The sequence below is a fragment of the Carex rostrata genome, chromosome 3 (assembly GCF_964058835.1).
Source record: "Carex rostrata chromosome 3, lpCarRost1.2, whole genome shotgun sequence".
NCBI classification, from domain to species: Eukaryota; Viridiplantae; Streptophyta; class Magnoliopsida; order Poales; family Cyperaceae; genus Carex; species Carex rostrata.
In genome coordinates this window covers 8,384,643-8,395,652 of record NC_135920.1, presented here as the reverse complement: position 1 = coordinate 8,395,652, position 11,010 = coordinate 8,384,643, and the positions used below count along the sequence as shown (strand labels likewise).

General features: G+C 32.8%; 1 pseudogene across 1 annotated transcript; it reads left to right on the top strand.

Moving 5' to 3' along the window:
* The first annotated feature begins 5,140 nt into the window (after positions 1-5,140).
* LOC144551834 (putative serine/threonine-protein kinase WNK11 pseudogene) lies at positions 5,141-7,946 on the top strand (annotated as a pseudogene). Its single transcript, XR_013510886.1, has 3 exons — positions 5,141-5,308; positions 5,634-5,969; positions 7,334-7,946. The product of XR_013510886.1 is annotated as a putative serine/threonine-protein kinase WNK11 pseudogene (transcript).
* The last annotated feature ends 3,064 nt before the right edge of the window (positions 7,947-11,010 follow it).

Below are 11,010 nucleotides of genomic sequence, written 5' to 3'. Positions count from 1 at the left end.
GACGTGATAATTATTACTTAAAACAAGTCTACTGGATTATTGGTCCAAAAGAAATACTGATTTACTGGACCCACAAGGCCGCAACTGAATGGATCTTTATGTTTGTAGTGAACCAGTGCTAGTTAATATTTTCCATATTTACTAGAAAAGCTTGGACTCCGAAATTTTACATGAACCGGGTTCTTTATACAAAGGGTGGAGCCCAGAGGTAGGTTGACATCATTATAATGACTCAAGGAGAACATGGTCTAGGAAAAATATTTTGTACGACAATGAATTGCATGATTACTGAATTCTTATCCTCTGCATTAACTTCAAAGGGAATCTTTTGAGTTAATGCATCTTAACCATTCGATTTGTTTCAAAATTCGTGTGGACTCGATCTGCACTAATATTAAGGGGACTCTATATTATAGACAGAAGCCGGATTGACTCCGTTTAAAATCAGGCGGTTAATATTGATTAACTCAAAAGATTTTCTTTTCTGTTAATGCAGAGGATACGCATTCATGATTCCTTCCGGTTTGGTCCGGATAAAACGCGGCGAGTCGCGAGAAGTACGAAGGTCCGAGTTTTATAAACGGGCTGTATTTCGGTAACGAAGGAGATGGCAAGTTGGGCCCATCAAGCCTTATGTCTGTCCATTGTCCAACATGCAACGATTTTGTAAAACTAAAATTAAATAATTTCATAAAGTTTAAAAATAATATTCCAACAAGTCTCCGGATTAAAATTAAATAATAAGAATTTCATATGTTTTTTATAAGAATTTTTTATGCCTACACTAATTGCTCGGAAAAAAAGGTATAACAAAAGTTTTTGGTGAGGAATTGGGATTTGGAGAATAAAAATTTTTCATTAAGAGATACAAATTTAATTCTTTGGATCCACCCGATCACATGATCATGTAGTTGTAAACTTGTAATTGATCGGCGGGTGATTAGGAAAATGTATTTAACACGCTGTAGATATTCTGCTATAAAATTTTAATTAATAGGATAAAATATATATTAGAAATTCAAACGGAGTCAAAAAGTGATCTAGGAGAGGCACTTGCTCCTCTAACGTGAAAATTTCACAAGTTATTTTAGAAACTTTATTTCTTAAAATATTTCAGTTCTAGTACTAGGAATAAAAAATTATGAAAATTAGGGATGTTAATGGCAACCTTGTATCCGCTTATCTGATATGTACCGTATCCGATAAGATAGTTACGGATAAGATTTTTTTTTTCGTAAATTTATTGGATATGAGCATGAGTAAAGATTTGTTTTCGTTATCTAAACGGATAGGGTACGAATAAAACCTATTTCGCACCCATTACCCGATCGAATAATTATAAAATATATATATTATATATTAATAAGCATTGAAAAGAGTTTTAATAGGTTTACTTGCTTTTAGCATGACTGGGATTTTTTTTCTTCAATAAAGCACTATACATGTGTGAAATGAATGTATATGTTTTAATGTTTTATTTAGTAGATAATAAAAATAATTATATATTATTATTATTTGTTATTTACTTGCTATTGTTTTGTTATCCAACAACCATAACGGATAATAGTAGAATACAGGTAAGATACGAATAAGAACAATTTGTAATGGATACAGATGTGAAAATGTTTCCACCTGATCCGTGTTGTACTCGTTGACATCTCTAGTGAAAATTATACTAAGACATAAAATTTCATTAGGTAATAATTTGATACAAGTAAAATAAAAGTAATAAAAAATTAATCTCAAACTCTAGATCTACTAAGCTGAGAAAATAGAACTCTCTCTCAAGCGACTTCAAAGTAGATTTTCTTTTTCAAACTCTAGATCTACTTAGTTGTTGCCTCTCACTCCACACCTCTTTTCTTCGAGTTTTCACTTCAAACACAACGGTACCTTTCCCCCCTCTCTCATCTCTACCTTCTTGAATGGAGAAGAGAATGAGGAAGGGAGAGGGAGTCAAGCCGAGCGGAGTCGAGAGTGTGTATCGTCAGAGTTCAGATAATAGAGTTCTCATCTCGATCGGAGTGCGGCAACAAGTAGATCCTATTGTTAGAGCACGGTGGTGGTTGAAAGAGCAGATCCGATTGTGGAGCAAAATGGTGATTAAGGTATTAGAGTGATTATGAGTGTATATAAGTAGGATTAGAAGAGTAGATCTAGAAATTAAAAAGGTGCGTAAGATCTTTTGTTCAAATATGAAATACTCTATCCAATGCCTGATTTTTCGATGTCTACTTATAGACTTATACTGAAGTTACATTTTTTGCACTAAAATACAAGTATTATAGAAATACATGCAACAATATATAAATGGAAATTTTCAAAAAGTAAATAAATCGAAATATATACAGAGGATTTTCATTTTTACTCGTCATTATGATCTATGCTAAATATTGTATATAACTCTGTATCTTGCTCGGCAATGTCAGAATCTTTTGTAGATAATATCTTTCTAGTAAATTTTAAGAGAAAGATATTGTTTTCTTAGATAATTTCTTTCTTCTAAACCGTTCAAACTTCAGAGTAAGAAAGCTTAATTAGAGCCTTAGATAAAAGAAGTCCTAAGTTCAGTAGTTGGACTGTAATTAGAGCCTTAGATGGTCAATTCAGAAAAGAAATCTTTATTAGAAATTAGAAATTTGCTGAAAAACGAGGAATTTATTTAAGTGCATTAATAGTTAATTATGTTTAACATAACTACATGGATAGTCAATTCAGAAAATTTAATAAAATGTATTTTCCAAAATCAAGAGCAGTTGGTAGAGTGGGAAAAATGACACGGTGGATCAGCCAGATCTATTACGGAACAGCTCCATTATGGAACGATACGGCATGTGTTTCAGTTACGTGTCGTGATTCGTGTGTCTCGTGTTGTGACTATTCGCATGCTGTGATCATCTTTTGAAAATTTGGCATGGCACGTCACTTGAAAGATCTAATCATGGCATGGTACATGGTCATATGAGTCACGTGTAATTAGGACCATTAGATATTGATCAAATGATGAATCTTGTATAGACTAACTTAAATTATGATCAAATGGTCACGCGAGTCACGTGAGATACGTTTGGGCACGGTGTGACCCACATGGCGTAACCATTCGCATACCATCACCATCTCTTGACATTTTGGTCACAGCACGTGAAAATTTAACTTGATCAAGATGTGTTTGTCACGACACAACACAACACATTTTTTCCACTCTAGTAGTTGACCTATTGGAGATGGAAAATAATTTAATGCTCATTAATATATAATTTTTCGATCAGGTAAAGGGTACGAAATAGACTTTATCTGTACCCTTATACGTTTAGATAATGGAAAAAACTCTTTGTCCATACCCGATACGTTTACGAAAAAAAAATCTTACCCATACTCATTTTATCGAATACAACACATGGATCGGATAAACGAATAAAAGAATGCATTGACACCCCTAAAAGTGGAGTCTGTATCCCTCATGTACCTGAGGTGCAATATATTTAAACGGATAGCTCAGATTAATTCTAGCCGACCTATCTGATCCGGTGATGCCTATGAAAACTTTAGAAGTCCGTTTTGAGATTTGTGCCAAGATGAAATAACGGTCCAGATTTACTAGTTGCACCTCAGTACCTGCGGAGATCCGAATTCCTAAAAGTGAGTCTAGGAGAGGCACCTGCTGCTCTCACCTAAAAATTTCTGAAGTTATTTTAGAAACTTAAATTTTTAAAATACTTTAATGATAGGAATAAAAAAATTATACATGGTAGGTTTGGTGAAAATTATACTAAGAACATAAAATTTCATTTTAATAATTTAATACAATGCAACATAAAAAAAAAGCTTGTTTTAACTAATTGTGAATTTCAAAGATAAAATAAATAATATTAAGTTTGAAGTCGCTTCGATCCATTTTTAATTAATTTGTATTAATATTTTTGGAGGCCAGGTTTAAAAATATTTTATAATACATAATATAATAAAAAGTTCTCTTAGTTTAACAGATACTATTCTGTTGAAAGTAAAAAAAAAAATATGTTCATAAATAGTAAAACATCAAAAATGAAAATACCTTTTTTTTGTTTAATAGAAGACAAAATATACGAACAGTGCAAGAAAATATTCCATCTAGATACTCTCCTTTTTTTTCAGTTCAATCGATATTAATGGCCGAGGAAATACTGTTTTTAGTATAAGAATATCAATAGTACTTCTTGTTTTTTTTAGAATGATACATTTATAGCAATATATATGACTTAATTCTAAAATATAGAAATCACTAAACTCAACACTTTTTATTAAGATTATAACATGAAAAAAGGCAACTGCAAATCGTCGGTCTAAAAAAAAATAATAATAACCAAATTTAGCAGATACGCCTAAAAAACCATCAAAATTACACATCCCCCCCTCTAAATTTCTTAATATCATATTTACCTTTTAAAATTTCAAAAATTCCAAATTTATTCAATTTATTAACTTTTCAATTAAAACACATATCAAATTTATAATATACCCATTTTTTATTTTATTGAAAAATAAAAATATATAGTTGGTCCAAGAAAATTTTTCGGTTTTCTAATTGATAGGTTTTCGAAACAAATTCTTCATTTTTATATTGTGACACATACACAATGACATTTAGAAATATACTTGTGTGTACATCACAAGTAAGAAAATGAATTATTTGCTCTCAAAATCGACCAATTAAAAGAATAAATATCTCTCTTAAGGATGTTACATTTTTTTTTTATAAAAAGTAAAATGGGTACTTTATAAATTTTAATTGAGATTTTAATAGAAAATTTAATATATTGGATAAATTTCTGAGTTTTTGAAATTTATAAGGTATTATGAATTTAGAGGAAAAATATGTAATTTTGAGATTTTTGAGGAATAAACATGAAATATTTCTATTTTAGTAATAGCCGACTAAACAACTTAGAAATCATTTCTATTTCAGTAATAACCGACCAAACAACTTGAAATCGACGCTCCAAAAAAAAAAATTCCTTTTTTGCAGCGGCCTATAAATATGAGAAATTAAACCTGGGACAGATACTCTTACTTCACAAACAGGTGCTAATTTCAAGTTGGGTACTTCTCAAACAATAGAATCGGGTGAGTCCACCTCGCTCCATCTCTGTCTGTTAAAGGCATGGCAGAGGTTGACAACATAGACACGTGTAAAGATGGCGAAGCGTTTGTGGAGGTTGATCCCACCGGTCGGTATGGACGGTACAAAGAGCTTCTAGGTGCTGGTGCCATGAAGAAGGTGTACCGAGCATTCGACCTTGAAGAAGGCATAGAAGTGGCTTGGAACACGGTATAAGCATATTAGGTTTTCTTTATTTTAACATTTGATTGTTTTTGCCTGTGATAAATATTTAAAATCAGGAGATAAGCAGAGTAGCTTCCTAATGCCTTTTATTCCATAATTGAAATTATCAATTATTATTAGGGTTTTACGTATTTCAGGAAAGTTCGGTATGCTTTAAACAAATTGCCTTTCTTTCTTTCTTTCTTAAATCTGTTTTATCTTTAAATTTTTTGACATAGCAACAGCATTCACAATATAACACAAATTGCAGGGTAATTATCGAAAAGTCATGTAATTTATCAGTTCTTTCTTTTTTTTCAATTTATATCAGGTGGACCTGAGATCCTTTGCTAATATGCCTGCAAAGCTAAACTGCATGTTCACAGAGGTCGGCCTCCTCAAATCGTTGCACCACCCAAATATCCTCTCCCTGCATGGGCACTGGCAGAGTTCGAACGGCGATACATTCAACTTTGTTACCGAGATCTGCCCCTCCGGCGATTTAAGGGGGTACAGGAAAATGCACAAAAATGTGTCCCTCAAGGCCATAAGGAAATGGGCGCACCAAATTCTTCTGGGTTTACAGTATCTCCATACACACGAGCCTTGCGTGATTCACAGGGATTTGAAGTGCAGCAACATCTTCGTCAAGGGCAGTACCGGACAGGTACAGTTCTATATTTTTGAAAAAATAGAATTAAAGTGATAATTGTCCATGACAATTTTGAAATATTAAATGTTGTTCTCTTATAATTTCTTCAAATTTTACACTTTCTTCCTTAATTATATATGTGTATCATAGTTCGTTTGTTCTTGTTTATTAGGTATACATTATAATATTTCATAAAATTGTCTATAACAAATTGACATTTTCCATATTTGCATATTTTCTTCTGTATAGGAGTATTTGCATATGCAATTATGCAAAAACCATGGTTGATAATTGTATTACAGGGTGATGAATGTATGCCCCTGGTTATCCTGAATGTGCCCCTTCCATACTTAGAATTTGAACCTTCTTTCTAAATTACGTAGGTTGGAGGGTATGCATTATATTTCTCGTTTACTGGGGTACACAGATGTTTATTAGGGGTACGTGTATTCGAAATTGATAAAAAAAATTACATTGGTTGACTGTACATTGTTACTGTGGAGTATTAATTATAAAATCCAATCAAAGAAATATAATTATTGGGAACAAAATTTTGGATCGACATCCAAATTTTTATTCCTCTTGTCTACTTTGTATTGTAGTATTCAATTAGACCTGGTAGCTCTGTTCAAAACTATACTGATCATTAGATTTTTAAAGTTCTTTTTTTTTTGCTCCTAATCCTATTGAAGTCAGTTGGCTATAACTTGAATGTTTCATCTTTTGGGAACCTTGGTGCTTTTTTCATCTCCTCTGACCTTCTTGGTATTTTGAGATATGGATTTGCATATGAATGTAGTTATGTTTATCTGTAATTACTACATAAAGATAGGCCTCTTTTGTTATATTCGAAAGAGGAAATATTTCAGTAATTTATGTCATTAGGAGCAATTGAATTCTTGCAGTAGCACCTTGTAGTTATGCTATGACATCTCCTAGTAAAAATCAAAAGAATATTTAAATCTAAATTGGTAACCAACGAGAGGTGCCTCATTGATTGTGACCTGTGACATTATGAAATACAATGAATTGACTTTTTTTTTTTTTTTTTTTGTAAATTAACCATGTTTCAGTTATATGATCATGCTTGGTTCAACGAATTGACTCAAAATCATTGCATAGCTAAAATTTGCTACTAAGTTTCATTATAATGAAGCAAAAAAAAAAAGGTTAAATATAATTGAATAATATTATTTTGTACAGAAGGGAACCAAACGTAAATAAATTAAGATTTTATATTATTAAGCTTCATATAGCCAAAAAAATGAATGTTCCACTCAGGTGATTATGCATGCTTTCAACATGATGTATATATGGTTCCTGAAATTCAATCCAATAATTAATGTTTACATATAAATAACACCATTGCTACAATACAGGTCGTGATTGGTGACCTCGGTCTGGCAACAATGGTGGACCGCAGCCACAAGGCATATTCATTCATTGGTACACCGGAGTTTATGGCGCCAGAACTATATGAACAGGACTACAACGAACTGGTTGACATCTACTCATTTGGGCTTTGTGTGCTAGAGATGCTTACAGTGGAAACGCCGTACAGTGAGTGTACCAGTGTGGCCCAAATCTACAAGAAGGTGGTTACAGGTGTTCGACCTGATGCACTAAACCGGGTGCAAGATCCAAACTTTAAGCGCTTTATAGAGAGATGTCTTGGCCAGCCGTGTGACCGTCCATCAGCTGCTGAGCTGTTACGTGACCCATTCTTTCATGAATTGGATGACTGCAGTTGCTTACAGGTGCAGCCGCTTTGGACTGCCAGAGAAGATCAGGTGCAGGCTGTTGATGATGATTATTAGTGCACTTAACGGGTTTACCCAAGACCGATGGCATAATCCGGAGCCATCGCTCCCTTTTTTAACTGAAGCTCTGATTTAGTTTAGAATTTAGTCACATGATAACTCTTGATCATTGGTTATGTAAGTAAATTAATGCTACATTTTCCCTCTTTTTTGTTTGGGAATTCTCTGATTAAATTAGTAATTTAGGCAGGATAATTTTGTCCTTCCTACTTTACTGTGATTTCGTGATTTGTTTTACTTTAAATTGGATCAATTTTTTGTCATTTTTTTTTGGGTATTCAAACAGGTAGGCCAATTTTTGGTATTGTCAAATTTTATGAATCGGTAAAATATTAAATGTATATTATTTTGATAAATTAATTAGAGATGTTCTCGTATGCCCTTATAAAAATGGGAGAGTAATCCTTCCAATACAATTAAGGTGCATGAATTACGTCTCACATGGTTAATTTTCAAGAATGGTTTTTGTTTAAAAGACAAGTTTGAAATCAAACTCCAACTGAATTTTTGAAATGGTTATGTGAGAACAACATATAATCGTTTCGTTAGCGAGACTTCAAGAAATTACTACCTAAACCGCTCTTATAAGGATATGGCATGCCTTTACTTTCACTGAAATAGTTGGTTTTAGCCTGTACAAAGATATTTCTCGAAAGAAGTTGGTACAAATTGAACTGTAGATTTTAAATGAGAGAAGAGAGACAAAAAGCACAAACCTTTCGATTAAAATAAATAAGAAGAGAGAAACAATTGAACGTTTTTGTAGTATACGTGTTACGTATCAAGCCCAAACTTAAATGGGCCAAGGCCCATGTCGCTAATTTCATGGAATGAATTTTCGAAAGGAAATAAAAAGTGGAGAAAGAGACGGAGAAGACAGAGAGATAGAGGGTAGGGGGTCTAAGCCGTGAGTTCTTCTCCAAGCTCACTCTAGAATTTTGCTTTTTTGGTTCAAATCCATTTATACATTTGGAAATCTTATTAATTAGTGTATGAAATTGTAAGAGAGTATTAGAGTGAGTGTTAATGACTTGATTATCTCCTTGTATTTATAAAGACTCTTTGATATAGTGAAGTTGCACTGTGTGCTTCCGTGGTTTTTTTCTCTAAGGGTTTTCACATAAATTTTGTGTCTCTTTTATTTTCTGTGCTTGATTGCTTGCTTTAGTTGGCTTCTTGTTTAACTTTCATATTTTTTCTATTTTATTGGGTATTAGTGTATACTCGCAAAGTGTTCGACAAAATTACTCCTTAAGCGCTTCCGCGTCTAAACCCCAACAATACGTTACATGGCATAAGTAATTAGTTTTAAAATTCAATTACTTTTATGAAATATAGATTAAAATTAGCAAGAAAATTTGAAGATGCATATATTTGAAAATTGTCACAATTGTGGTTGCCACGGACACATTTCTTTATAGCTCAAGTTGTACGGCTCCTGTCAACGTCCAACCATCTATTTCAAGATTCCAAACCAATGGGTGCTAAATGTTATCCATTTGGAGTTTGTATTCTATGCGATAATCGAAATTTTCAGTTTATCTCAAAATCGGGCTATATTCAATAATGTAGAACATGTCTGTAATTGCAGGCAGTGGCGGGGCCAACTATTTACGGGAGTAAGCAGGTTTGTTGAAAATTAATTATTTATATATAAATTAACAAGGTTTGTCTATCCTTTCTCCTTTTCATTTTCCATGGGATTATATCCCGAGTTATTGTTTTTAATCTGCCTACTTCTGTTTCGCAGTTTAACTCCTTTCTCAGTCTAATTTTGCAACAGTTCGTTTAGAAGAAAAAATATTATGAACCCGAATCCGTTGTGCGCAATGCACTATTCGAAAAAAAATCTCATTAGGTGCGATTCATCGGAAAAAAAAAAAAAAAAAACAAGAGCAATTCCAAAGGAGTAAAAGCACGATTTGAAAAAAAAATAGGCAATTTAGGTGGAAGCGAGAAGAGAATTATGGAGCTAATTCGAATCCAAACCTGTTTAGAAAAAAGAACCTAAATCCAAAGCCGAATCCGATTTGCCCACAAAATGCAAATCAACATTAGGAGTAAAACCCAAACATATTTTCTACCCACCCCTGACTCAACTCCTAGATACGCCATTGAATACACGTAACAATATAAATTGGAAATATATTACTTTGAACTTCGTGCTTTAAGAATTTGAACGATTCAGATTTTCCAAAAATCAACTCAAATTTTGAGGTATCTTAAAAAAAATGTGAATTTATTAATCATTTGTGGCTGTCTAAAGAAATTCATCCAATTTCTACAACAGCTATCCATCTCAGCACAAAACAAATATGAAAAGTCAAATAAAGAGCATGATGTTGTCAATGACAACGAGCTATTTGTAGCAGCTCACTAGAATGACTGTAAAGAAATAATGGATTAAAAGCCTCCATAAGCACATTATGTAAATGAGCGAGCATGAGCGAGTTAGGATATACTCATGTTCACTCATTTAGTAAATGAGCGAGTTTAAGCGAGTTGATAAATGAGCGAGTTATGAGCGGCTCACGAGTTGTGAGTACTAAAATTTAATAAATTGTCATAATTCATTTAAATAAAATATAATAAAAATTCAACAAAAATAGAATCATATTACAAAAATCAACAGTATCATCAATACTTCAATAGTGATACTTTCACAACTATCGTCCTACAAACAACAATAGAATATAACAAAAATCAATAGTATCATCTAACAAAGTGTAATACTTTCACAATAGTATTAATAGACAACAATCAACATATTACAAAAATAGAATAATTCAACAGAAACTAACAACAGCACTAATAAAAATCCAACAGCTATCGTAGCAGAAATTATGAATATTACACATGATTTAATAAGGCAAGGCTGATGTGGCAGAAATTTATTTGGAATTGAATGTGGCATGGATTAGATGTGGCAAATTCTAAATGAGCGAGTTATGAGCGAGTTCGAGCATGCTCATGCTCGCTCATTTAATAAATGAGTGAGTTGATAAATGAGCGAGTTTAAGTGAGCATTTAATGAGCGAGTTATGAGCGGCTCACGAGTTATGAGTAATTTACTCACCCCTTGCACATATAATGGGTGCAGAACCCGAATTCGTATCCTTCCGGTACCGGACATTGAGATCTTGGTGCGTTTGGATGCACTCTAGAATAGCAAGAACAACTATTGTTGAGAATAGTAGGTTAAGAATAGCTAGAATAGCTACTATTTAAGAATAGCG